At 35.9% G+C, this 12321-nt stretch overlaps 10 non-coding genes across 10 annotated transcripts; all 10 read left to right on the top strand.

Moving 5' to 3' along the window:
• Window positions 1-759: 759 nt before the first annotated feature.
• TRNAA-UGC (transfer RNA alanine (anticodon UGC)) lies at window positions 760-831 on the top strand. The gene has a single exon. It is a non-coding gene; the product is annotated as a tRNA-Ala (tRNA).
• Window positions 832-1897: 1066 nt separating this feature from the next.
• On the top strand, window positions 1898-1969 carry TRNAA-CGC (transfer RNA alanine (anticodon CGC)). The gene has a single exon. It is a non-coding gene; the product is annotated as a tRNA-Ala (tRNA).
• A 1066-nt stretch (window positions 1970-3035) lies between these two features.
• Window positions 3036-3107, top strand: TRNAA-CGC (transfer RNA alanine (anticodon CGC)). The gene has a single exon. It is a non-coding gene; the product is annotated as a tRNA-Ala (tRNA).
• Window positions 3108-3881: 774 nt separating this feature from the next.
• On the top strand, window positions 3882-3953 carry TRNAA-UGC (transfer RNA alanine (anticodon UGC)). Its single transcript has one exon. It is a non-coding gene; the product is annotated as a tRNA-Ala (tRNA).
• A 1066-nt stretch (window positions 3954-5019) lies between these two features.
• Window positions 5020-5091, top strand: TRNAA-CGC (transfer RNA alanine (anticodon CGC)). The gene has a single exon. It is a non-coding gene; the product is annotated as a tRNA-Ala (tRNA).
• A 1042-nt stretch (window positions 5092-6133) lies between these two features.
• On the top strand, window positions 6134-6205 carry TRNAA-CGC (transfer RNA alanine (anticodon CGC)). Its single transcript has one exon. It is a non-coding gene; the product is annotated as a tRNA-Ala (tRNA).
• A 1044-nt stretch (window positions 6206-7249) lies between these two features.
• On the top strand, window positions 7250-7321 carry TRNAA-CGC (transfer RNA alanine (anticodon CGC)). The gene has a single exon. It is a non-coding gene; the product is annotated as a tRNA-Ala (tRNA).
• A 1065-nt stretch (window positions 7322-8386) lies between these two features.
• Window positions 8387-8458, top strand: TRNAA-UGC (transfer RNA alanine (anticodon UGC)). The gene has a single exon. It is a non-coding gene; the product is annotated as a tRNA-Ala (tRNA).
• A 1043-nt stretch (window positions 8459-9501) lies between these two features.
• On the top strand, window positions 9502-9573 carry TRNAA-CGC (transfer RNA alanine (anticodon CGC)). Its single transcript has one exon. It is a non-coding gene; the product is annotated as a tRNA-Ala (tRNA).
• A 2200-nt stretch (window positions 9574-11773) lies between these two features.
• On the top strand, window positions 11774-11845 carry TRNAA-CGC (transfer RNA alanine (anticodon CGC)). The gene has a single exon. It is a non-coding gene; the product is annotated as a tRNA-Ala (tRNA).
• The last annotated feature ends 476 nt before the right edge of the window (window positions 11846-12321 follow it).

Here is a 12321-nt window from a genome sequence, read left to right as displayed (position 1 = left end):
AATTTAGAAGAGTCGGCATGAGTGACTTTGTTTACATAGTTCCAATGAAGAATTTATTCACCACAAGATGAATTGTATCAAGAAAAATATGTAGGCAAAAAGTGATGTTTTCAAAATATTCACAGACTCGGCTTTAGTCACAGCTTCTTTAAATAAGTCAAAATTTTACCATTTAGTAATTATCACACAACAATGTCAACATTAGTGTATCAATCCAAAGAAAAATCTTTAAGCTCCAAATCCTCTCTTGTCTTAAAAATCCTGTGTCTGGTTTCCTTCTGAGGACAGAGTCTGCATTAGATTTCCTTATTCCCAAAGAAAATAGCATAGCGTTGCCAACTTCTCTAAGTGGGTTTTTAATAGTGTATATGGCGTATCCTACTTAAATTCTAGAGTTTCGGGAAGTTTCCTTGACCTCACATTCGTAGTTTTAGTGACTTCTCATGAGAATTTCATTTCTTTGGCTACAGAAGCTTTATTCAAATTGTTTCAAGGCTGTTGTTTTAGAAAAGAGTCCAACATAGCTCCTTCCACAGCTTGGAACGTTTAGCCGAAAAGAAAATGCAATTCAGGTTTTGATTTTGAACAATTTAGAGTTGAGTGAGCAAACTTAATTAAACATCTGCTAAGATCCTGTTCACTGCTGTCTCAGAAAATCTGGTGCCTGGTGTCCATGAGGTGTCAGTAAATCGATTATTTTTTCGAATGAGCCAAAGTTCTATTTGTGTGTCGTGTTCTGTAATGCTGCAGCAATGTAATGGGGATGTAGCTCAGTGGTAGAGCGCATGCTTTGCATGTATGAGGCCCCGGGTTCAATCCCCGGCATCTCCAGGTGCAATTAATTTTAATTTAGAAGAGTCGGCATGAGTGACTTTGTTTACATAGTTCCAATGAAGAATTTATTCACCACAAGATGAATTGTATCAAGAAAAATATGTAGGCAAAAAGTGATGTTTTCAAAATATTCACAAACTCGGCTTTAGTCACAGCTTCTTTAAATAAGTCAAAATTTTACAATTTAGTAATTATCACACAACAATATCAACATTAGTGTATCAATCCAAAGAAAAATCTTTAAGCTCCAAATCCTCTCTTGTCTTAAAAATCCTGTGTCTGGTTTCCTTCTGAGGACAGAGTCTGCATTAGATTTCCTTATTCCCAAAGAAAATAGCATAGCGTTGCCAACTTCTCTAAGTGGGTTTTTAATAGTGTATATGGCGTATCCTACTTAAATTCTAGAGTTTCGGGAAGTTTCCTTGACCTCACATTCGTAGTTTTAGTGACTTCTCATGAGAATTTCATTTCTTTGGCTACAGAAGCTTTATTCAAATTGTTTCAAGGCTGATGTTTTAGAAAAGAGTCCAACATAGCTCCTTCCACAGCTTGGAACGTTTAGCCGAAAAGAAAATGCAATTCAGGTTTTGATTTTGAACAATTTAGAGTTGAGTGAGCAAACTTAATTAAACATCTGCTAAGATCCTGTTCACTGCTGTCTCAGAAAATCTGGTGCCTGGTGTCCATGAGGTGTCAGTAAATCGATTATAGGTCCTCATTCCCCGAGTAAAAGAGGATAATTTTTGGATAAGAAGATGATATACTTAGTGAAGAACTTCATATTTTGACCAATAAAGTCATAAATGGAAGGGCATTTAAGCCATCTCATATAACAATTGACACTAAGTTACCATACGTAGGCTAGGAGTCCTAAACAATCATTGGATGTGGTTAAATGTGTCCAACTATTACCTCTGTTAATATACATCTGAGGCTTTTAACTATTTTGCAATCTACAGTCCTCAGACGAACTTTATTAAAAAAAAAATAGACAAGGCTATTTTTTCGAATTAGCCGAGGTTCTATTTGTGTGTCGTGTTCTGAACAACTGTAGCAATGTAATGGGGATGTAGCTCAGTGGTAGAGCGCATGCTTCGCATGTATGAGGCCCCGGGTTCAATCCCTGGCATCTCCAGGTGCAGTTAATTTTAATTTAGAAGAGTCGGCATGAGTGACTTTGTTTACATAGTTCCAATGAAGAATTTATTCACCACAAGATGAATTGTATCAAGAAAAATATGTAGGCAAAAAGTGATGTTTTCAAAATATTCACAGACTCGGCTTTAGTCACAGCTTCTTTAAATAAGTCAAAATTTTACAATTTAGTAATTATCACACAACAATGTCAACATTAGTGTATCAATCCAAAGAAAAATCTTTAAGCTCCAAATCCTCTCTTGTCTTAAAAACCCTGTGTCTGGTTTCCTTCTGAGGACAGAGTCTGCATTAGATTTCCTTATTCCCAAAGAAAATAGCATAGCGTTGCCAACTTCTCTAAGTGGGTTTTTAATAGTGTATATGGCGTATCCTACTTAAATTCTAGAGTTTCGGGAAGTTTCCTTGACCTCACATTCGTAGTTTTAGTGACTTCTCATGAGAATTTCATTTCTTTGGCTACAGAAGCTTTATTCAAATTGTTTCAAGGCTGATGTTTTTGAAAAGAGTCCAACATAGCTCCTTCCACAGCTTGGAACGTTTAGCCGAAAAGAAAATGCAATTCAGGTTTTGATTTTGAACAATTTAGAGTTGAGTGAGCAAACTTAATTAAACATCTGCTAAGATCCTGTTCACTGCTGTCTCAGAAAATCTGGTGCCTGGTGTCCATGAGGTGTCAGTAAATCGATTATAGGTCCTCATTCCCCGAGTAAAAGAGGATAATTTTTGGATAAGAAGATGATATACTTAGTGAAGAACTTCATATTTTGACCAATAAAGTCATAAATGGAAGGGCATTTAAGCCATCTCATATAACAATTGACACTAAGTTACCATACGTAGGCTAGGAGTCCTAAACAATCATTGGATGTGGTTAAATGTGTCCAACTATTACCTCTGTTAATATACATCTGAGGCTTTTAACTATATTGCAATCTACAGTCCTCAGACGAACTTTATTAAAAAAAAAATAGACAAGGTTATTTTTTCGAATTAGCCGCGGTTCTATTTGTGTGTCGTGTTCTGTACAACTGTAGCAATGTAATGGGGATGTAGCTCAGTGGTAGAGCGCATGCTTCGCATGTATGAGGCCCCGGGTTCAATCCCTGGCATCTCCAGGTGCAGTTAATTTTAATTTAGAAGAGTCGGCATGAGTGACTTTGTTTACATAGTTCCAATGAAGAATTTATTCACCACAAGATGAATTGTATCAAGAAAAATATGTAGGCAAAAAGTGATGTTTTCAAAATATTCACAGACTCGGCTTTAGTCACAGCTTCTTTAAATAAGTCAAAATTTTACCATTTAGTAATTATCACACAACAATGTCAACATTAGTGTATCAATCCAAAGAAAAATCTTTAAGCTCCAAATCCTCTCTTGTCTTAAAAATCCTGTGTCTGGTTTCCTTCTGAGGACAGAGTCTGCATTAGATTTCCTTATTCCCAAAGAAAATAGCATAGCGTTGCCAACTTCTCTAAGTGGGTTTTTAATAGTGTATATGGCGTATCCTACTTAAATTCTAGAGTTTCGGGAAGTTTCCTTGACCTCACATTCGTAGTTTTAGTGACTTCTCATGAGAATTTCATTTCTTTGGCTACAGAAGCTTTATTCAAATTGTTTCAAGGCTGTTGTTTTAGAAAAGAGTCCAACATAGCTCCTTCCACAGCTTGGAACGTTTAGCCGAAAAGAAAATGCAATTCAGGTTTTGATTTTGAACAATTTAGAGTTGAGTGAGCAAACTTAATTAAACATCTGCTAAGATCCTGTTCACTGCTGTCTCAGAAAATCTGGTGCCTGGTGTCCATGAGGTGTCAGTAAATCGATTATTTTTTCGAATGAGCCAAAGTTCTATTTGTGTGTCGTGTTCTGTAAGGCTGCAGCAATGTAATGGGGATGTAGCTCAGTGGTAGAGCGCATGCTTTGCATGTATGAGGCCCCGGGTTCAATCCCCGGCATCTCCAGGTGCAATTAATTTTAATTTAGAAGAGTCGGCATGAGTGACTTTGTTTACATAGTTCCAATGAAGAATTTATTCACCACAAGATGAATTGTATCAAGAAAAATATGTAGGCAAAAAGTGATGTTTTCAAAATATTCACAAACTCGGCTTTAGTCACAGCTTCTTTAAATAAGTCAAAATTTTACAATTTAGTAATTATCACACAACAATATCAACATTAGTGTATCAATCCAAAGAAAAATCTTTAAGCTCCAAATCCTCTCTTGTCTTAAAAATCCTGTTTCTGGTTTCCTTCTGAGGACAGAGTCTGCATTAGATTTCCTTATTCCCAAAGAAAATAGCATAGCGTTGCCAACTTCTCTAAGTGGGTTTTTAATAGTGTATATGGCGTATCCTACTTAAATTCTAGAGTTTCGGGAAGTTTCCTTGACCTCACATTCGTAGTTTTAGTGACTTCTCATGAGAATTTCATTTCTTTGGCTACAGAAGCTTTATTCAAATTGTTTCAAGGCTGATGTTTTAGAAAAGAGTCCAACATAGCTCCTTCCACAGCTTGGAACGTTTAGCCGAAAAGAAAATGCAATTCAGGTTTTGATTTTGAACAATTTAGAGTTGAGTGAGCAAACTTAATTAAACATCTGCTAAGATCCTGTTCACTGCTGTCTCAGAAAATCTGGTGCCTGGTGTCCATGAGGTGTCAGTAAATCGATTATAGGTCCTCATTCCCCGAGTAAAAGAGGATAATTTTTGGATAAGAAGATGATATACTTAGTGAAGAACTTCATATTTTGACCAATAAAGTCATAAATGGAAGGGCATTTAAGCCATCTCATATAACAATTGACACTAAGTTACCATACGTAGGCTAGGAGTCCTAAACAATCATTGGATGTGGTTAAATGTGTCCAACTATTACCTCTGTTAATATACATCTGAGGCTTTTAACTATTTTGCAATCTACAGTCCTCAGACGAACTTTATTAAAAAAAAAATAGACAAGGCTATTTTTTCGAATTAGCCGAGGTTCTATTTGTGTGTCGTGTTCTGAACAACTGTAGCAATGTAATGGGGATGTAGCTCAGTGGTAGAGCGCATGCTTCGCATGTATGAGGCCCCGGGTTCAATCCCTGGCATCTCCAGGTGCAGTTAATTTTAATTTAGAAGAGTCGGCATGAGTGACTTTGTTTACATAGTTCCAATGAAGAATTTATTCACCACAAGATGAATTGTATCAAGAAAAATATGTAGGCAAAAAGTGATGTTTTCAAAATATTCACAGACTCGGCTTTAGTCACAGCTTCTTTAAATAAGTCAAAATTTTACCATTTAGTAATTATCACACAACAATGTCAACATTAGTGTATCAATCCAAAGAAAAATCTTTAAAAATCCTGTGTCTGGTTTCCTTCTGAGGACAGAGTCTTCATTAGATTTCCTTATTCCCAAAGAAAATAGCATAGCGTTGCCAACTTCTCTAAGTGGATTTTTAATAGTGTATATGGCGTATCCTACTTAAATTCTAGAGTTTCGGGAAGTTTCCTTGACCTCACATTCGTAGTTTTAGTGACTTCTCATGAGAATTTCATTTCTTTGGCTACAGAAGCTTTATTAAAATTGTTTCAAGGCTGATGTTTTAGAAAAGAGTCCAACATAGCTCCTTCCACAGCTTGGAACGTTTAGCCGAAAAGAAAATGCAATTCAGGTTTTGATTTTGAACAATTTAGAGTTGAGTGAGCAAACTTAATTAAACATCTGCTAAGATCCTGTTCACTGCTGTCTCAGAAAATCTGGTGCCTGGTGTCCATGAGGTGTCAGTAAATCGATTATAGGTCCTCATTCCCCGAGTAAAAGAGGATAATTTTTGGATAAGAAGATGATATACTTAGTGAAGAACTTCATATTTTGACCAATAAAGTCATAAATGGAAGGGCATTTAAGCCATCTCATATAACAATTGACACTAAGTTACCATACGTAGGCTAGGAGTCCTAAACAATCATTGGATGTGGTTAAATGTGTCCAACTATTACCTCTGTTAATATACATCTGAGGCTTTTAACTATTTTGCAATCTACAGTCCTCAGACGAACTTTATTAAAAAAAAAATAGACAAGGCTATTTTTTCGAATTAGCCGAGGTTCTATTTGTGTGTCGTGTTCTGAACAACTGTAGCAATGTAATGGGGATGTAGCTCAGTGGTAGAGCGCATGCTTCGCATGTATGAGGCCCCGGGTTCAATCCCTGGCATCTCCAGGTGCAGTTAATTTTAATTTAGAAGAGTCGGCATGAGTGACTTTGTTTACATAGTTCCAATGAAGAATTTATTCACCACAAGATGAATTGTATCAAGAAAAATATGTAGGCAAAAAGTGATGTTTTCAAAATATTCACAGACTCGGCTTTAGTCACAGCTTCTTTAAATAAGTCAAAATTTTACCATTTAGTAATTATCACACAACAATGTCAACATTAGTGTATCAATCCAAAGAAAAATCTTTAAAAATCCTGTGTCTGGTTTCCTTCTGAGGACAGAGTCTTCATTAGATTTCCTTATTCCCAAAGAAAATAGCATAGCGTTGCCAACTTCTCTAAGTGGATTTTTAATAGTGTATATGGCGTATCCTACTTAAATTCTAGAGTTTCGGGAAGTTTCCTTGACCTCACATTCGTAGTTTTAGTGACTTCTCATGAGAATTTCATTTCTTTGGCTACAGAAGCTTTATTAAAATTGTTTCAAGGCTGATGTTTTAGAAAAGAGTCCAACATAGCTCCTTCCACAGCTTGGAACGTTTAGCCGAAAAGAAAATGCAATTCAGGTTTTGATTTTGAACAATTTAGAGTTGAGTGAGAAAACTTAATTAAACATCTGCTAAGATCCTGTTCACTGCTGTCTCCGAAAATCTGGTGCCTGGTGTCCATGAGGTGTCAGTAAATCGATTATAGGTCCTCATTCCCCGAGTAAAAGAGGATAATTTTTGGATAAGAAGATGATATACTTAGTGAAGAACTTCATATTTTGACCAATAAAGTCATAAATGGAAGGGCATTTAAGCGATCTCATATAACAATTGACACTAAGTTACCATACGTAGGCTAGGAGTCCTAAACAATCATTGGATGTGGTTAAATGTGTCCAACTATTACCTCTGTTAATATACATCTGAGGCTTTTAACTATTTTGCAATCTACAGTCCTCAGACGAACTTTATTAAAAAAAAAAAATAGACAAGGTTATTTTTTCGAATTAGCCGAGGTTCTATTTGTGTGTCGTGTTCTGTACATCTGTAGCAATGTAATGGGGATGTAGCTCTGTGGTAGAGCGCATGCTTCGCATGTATGAGGCCCCGGGTTCAATCCCCGGCATCTCCAGGTGCAGTTAATTTTAATTTAGAAGAGTCGGCATGAGTGACTTTGTTTACATAGTTCCAATGAAGAATTTATTCACCAGAAGATGAATTGTATCGAGAAAAATATGTAGGCAAAAAGTGATGTTTTCAAAATATTCACAAACTCGGCTTTAGTCACAGCTTCTTTAAATAAGTCAAAATTTTACAATTTAGTAATTATCACACAACAATGTCAACATTAGTGTATCAATCCAAAGAAAAATCTTTAAGCTCCAAATCCTCTCTTGTCTTAAAAATCCTGTGTCTGGTTTCCTTCTGAGGACAGAGTCTGCATTAGATTTCCTTATTCCCAAAGAAAATAGCATAGCGTTGCCAACTTCTCTAAGTGGGTTTTTAATAGTGTATATGGCATATCCTACTTAAATTCTAGAGTTTCGGGAAGTTTCCTTGACCTCACATTCGTAGTTTTAGTGACTTCTCATGAGAATTTCATTTCTTTGGCTACAGAAGCTTTATTAAAATTGTTTCAAGGCTGATGTTTTAGAAAAGAGTCCAACATAGCTCCTTCCACAGCTTGGAACGTTTAGCCGAAAAGAAAATGCAATTCAGGTTTTGATTTTGAACAATTTAGAGTTGATTGAGCAAACTTAATTAAACATCTGCTAAGATCCTGTTCACTGCTGTCTCAGAAAATCTGGTGCCTGGTGTCCATGAGGTGTCAGTAAATCGATTATAGGTCCTCATTCCCCGAGTAAAAGAGGATAATTTTTGGATAAGAAGATGATATACTTAGTGAAGAACTTCATATTTTGACCAATAAAGTCATAAATGGAAGGGCATTTAAGCCATCTGATATAACAATAACACTAAGTTACCATACGTAGGCTAGGAGTCCTAAACAATCATTGGATGTGGTTAAATGTGTCCAACTATTACCTCTGTTAATATACATCTGAGGCTTTTAACTATTTTGCAATCTACAGTCCTCAGACGAACTTTATTAAAAAAAAAATAGACAAGGTTATTTTTTCGAATTAGCCGAGGTTCTATTTGTGTGTCGTGTTCTTTACAACTGCAGCAATGTAATGGGGATGTAGCTCAGTGGTAGAGTGCATGCTTTGCATGTATGAGGCCCCGGGTTCAATCCCCGGCATCTCCAGGTGCAGTTAATTTTAATTTAGAAGAGTCGGCATGAGTGACTTTGTTTACATAGTTCCAATGAAGAATTTATTCACCAGAAAATGAATTGTATCGAGAAAAATGTGTAGGCAAAAAGTGATGTTTTCAAAATATTCACAAACTCGGCTTTAGTCACAGCTTCTTTAAATAAGTCAAAATTTTACAATTTAGTAATTATCACACAACAATGTCAACATTAGTGTATCAATCCAAAGAAAAATCTTTAAAAATCCTGTGTCTGGTTTCCTTCTGAGGACAGAGTCTTCATTAGATTTCCTTATTCCCAAAGAAAATAGCATAGCGTTGCCAACTTCTCTAAGTGGATTTTTAATAGTGTATATGGCGTATCCTACTTAAATTCTAGAGTTTCGGGAAGTTTCCTTGACCTTACATTCGTAGTTTTAGTGACTTCTCATGAGAATTTCATTTCTTTGGCTACAGAAGCTTTATTAAAATTGTTTCAAGGCTGATGTTTTAGAAAAGAGTCCAACATAGCTCCTTCCACAGCTTGGAACGTTTAGCCGAAAAGAAAATGCAATTCAGGTTTTGATTTTGAACAATTTAGAGTTGAGTGAGAAAACTTAATTAAACATCTGCTAAGATCCTGTTCACTGCTGTCTCCGAAAATCTGGTGCCTGGTGTCCATGAGGTGTCAGTAAATCGATTATAGGTCCTCATTCCCCGAGTAAAAGAGGATAATTTTTGGATAAGAAGATGATATACTTAGTGAAGAACTTCATATTTTGACCAATAAAGTCATAAATGGAAGGGCATTTAAGCGATCTCATATAACAATTGACACTAAGTTACCATACGTAGGCTAGGAGTCCTAAACAATCATTGGATGTGGTTAAATGTGTCCAACTATTACCTCTGTTAATATACATCTGAGGCTTTTAACTATTTTGCAATCTACAGTCCTCAGACGAACTTTATTAAAAAAAAAAATAGACAAGGTTATTTTTTCGAATTAGCCGAGGTTCTATTTGTGTGTCGTGTTCTGTACATCTGTAGCAATGTAATGGGGATGTAGCTCTGTGGTAGAGCGCATGCTTCGCATGTATGAGGCCCCGGGTTCAATCCCCGGCATCTCCAGGTGCAGTTAATTTTAATTTAGAAGAGTCGGCATGAGTGACTTTGTTTACATAGTTCCAATGAAGAATTTATTCACCAGAAGATGAATTGTATCGAGAAAAATATGTAGGCAAAAAGTGATGTTTTCAAAATATTCACAAACTCGGCTTTAGTCACAGCTTCTTTAAATAAGTCAAAATTTTACAATTTAGTAATTATCACACAACAATGTCAACATTAGTGTATCAATCCAAAGAAAAATCTTTAAGCTCCAAATCCTCTCGTCTTAAAAATCCTGTGTCTGGTTTCCTTCTGAGGACAGAGTCTGCATTAGATTTCCTTATTCCCAAAGAAAATAGCATAGCGTTGCCAACTTCTCTAAGTGGGTTTTTAATAGTGTATATGGCATATCCTACTTAAATTCTAGAGTTTCGGGAAGTTTCCTTGACCTCACATTCGTAGTTTTAGTGACTTCTCATGAGAATTTCATTTCTTTGGCTACAGAAGCTTTATTAAAATTGTTTCAAGGCTGATGTTTTAGAAAAGAGTCCAACATAGCTCCTTCCACAGCTTGGAACGTTTAGCCGAAAAGAAAATGCAATTCAGGTTTTGATTTTGAACAATTTAGAGTTGATTGAGCAAACTTAATTAAACATCTGCTAAGATCCTGTTCACTGCTGTCTCAGAAAATCTGGTGCCTGGTGTCCATGAGGTGTCAGTAAATCGATTATAGGTCCTCATTCCTTGAGTAAAAGAGGATAATTTTTGGATAAGAAGATGATATACTTAGTGAAGAACTTCATATTTTGACCAATAAAGTCATAAATGGAAGGGCATTTAAGCCATCTGATATAACAATAACACTAAGTTACCATACGTAGGCTAGGAGTCCTAAACAATCATTGGATGTGGTTAAATGTGTCCAACTATTACCTCTGTTAATATACATCTGAGGCTTTTAACTATTTTGCAATCTACAGTCCTCAGACGAACTTTATTAAAAAAAAAATAGACAAGGTTATTTTTTCGAATTAGCCGAGGTTCTATTTGTGTGTCGTGTTCTTTACAACTGTAGCAATGTAATTGGGATGTAGCTCAGTGGTAGAGCGCATGCTTCGCATGTATGAGGCCCCGGGTTCAATCCCCGGCATCTCCAGGAGCAATTAATTTTAATTTAGAAGAGTCGGCATGAGTGACTTTGTTTACATAGTTCCAATGAAGAATTTATTCACCAGAAGATGAATTGTATCGAGAAAAATATGTAGGCAAAAAGTGATGTTTTCAAAATATTCACAAACTCGGCTTTAGTCACAGCTTCTTTAAATAAGTCAAAATTTTACAATTTAGTAATTATCACACAACAATGTCAACATTAGTGTATCAATCCAAAGAAAAATCTTTAAGCTCCAAATCCTCTCTTGTCTTAAAAATCCTGTGTCTGGTTTCCTTCTGAGGACAGAGTCTGCATTAGATTTCCTTATTCCCAAAGAAAATAGCATAGCGTTGCCAACTTCTCTAAGTGGGTTTTTAATAGTGTATATGGCATATCCTACTTAAATTCTAGAGTTTCGGGAAGTTTCCTTGACCTCACATTCGTAGTTTTAGTGACTTCTCATGAGAATTTCATTTCTTTGGCTACAGAAGCTTTATTAAAATTGTTTCAAGGCTGATGTTTTAGAAAAGAGTCCAACATAGCTCCTTCCACAGCTTGGAACGTTTAGCCGAAAAGAAAATGCAATTCAGGTTTTGATTTTGAACAATTTAGAGTTGATTGAGCAAACTTAATTAAACATCTGCTAAGATCCTGTTCACTGCTGTCTCAGAAAATCTGGTGCCTGGTGTCCATGAGGTGTCAGTAAATCGATTATAGGTCCTCATTCCTTGAGTAAAAGAGGATAATTTTTGGATAAGAAGATGATATACTTAGTGAAGAACTTCATATTTTGACCAATAAAGTCATAAATGGAAGGGCATTTAAGCCATCTGATATAACAATAACACTAAGTTACCATACGTAGGCTAGGAGTCCTAAACAATCATTGGATGTGGTTAAATGTGTCCAACTATTACCTCTGTTAATATACATCTGAGGCTTTTAACTATTTTGCAATCTACAGTCCTCAGACGAACTTTATTAAAAAAAAAATAGACAAGGTTATTTTTTCGAATTAGCCGAGGTTCTATTTGTGTGTCGTGTTCTTTACAACGGCAGCAATGTAATGGGGATGTAGCTCTGTGGTAGAGCGCATGCTTCGCATGTATGAGGCCCCGGGTTCAATCCCCGGCATCTCCAGGTGCAGTTAATTTTAATTTAGAAGAGTCGGCATGAGTGACTTTGTTTACATAGTTCCAATGAAGAATTTATTCACCAGAAGATGAATTGTATCGAGAAAAATATGTAGGCAAAAAGTGATGTTTTCAAAATATTCACAAACTCGGCTTTAGTCACAGCTTCTTTAAATAAGTCAAAATTTTACAATTTAGTAATTATCACACAACAATGTCAACATTAGTGTATCAATCCAAAGAAAAATCTTTAAGCTCCAAATCCTCTCTTGTCTTAAAAATCCTGTGTCTGGTTTCCTTCTGAGGACAGAGTCTGCATTAGATTTCCTTATTCCCAAAGAAAATAGCATAGCGTTGCCAACTTCTCTAAGTGGGTTTTTAATAGTGTATATGGCATATCCTACTTAAATTCTAGAGTTTCGGGAAGTTTCCTTGACCTCACATTCGTAGTTTTAGTGACTTCTCATGAGAATTTCATTTCTT

The sequence above is a fragment of the Pelobates fuscus genome, chromosome 12 (genome assembly GCF_036172605.1).
Source record: "Pelobates fuscus isolate aPelFus1 chromosome 12, aPelFus1.pri, whole genome shotgun sequence".
In the NCBI taxonomy this organism is placed as follows: Eukaryota; Metazoa; Chordata; class Amphibia; order Anura; family Pelobatidae; genus Pelobates; species Pelobates fuscus.
This window is presented reverse-complemented; position numbering and strand designations above follow the sequence as displayed.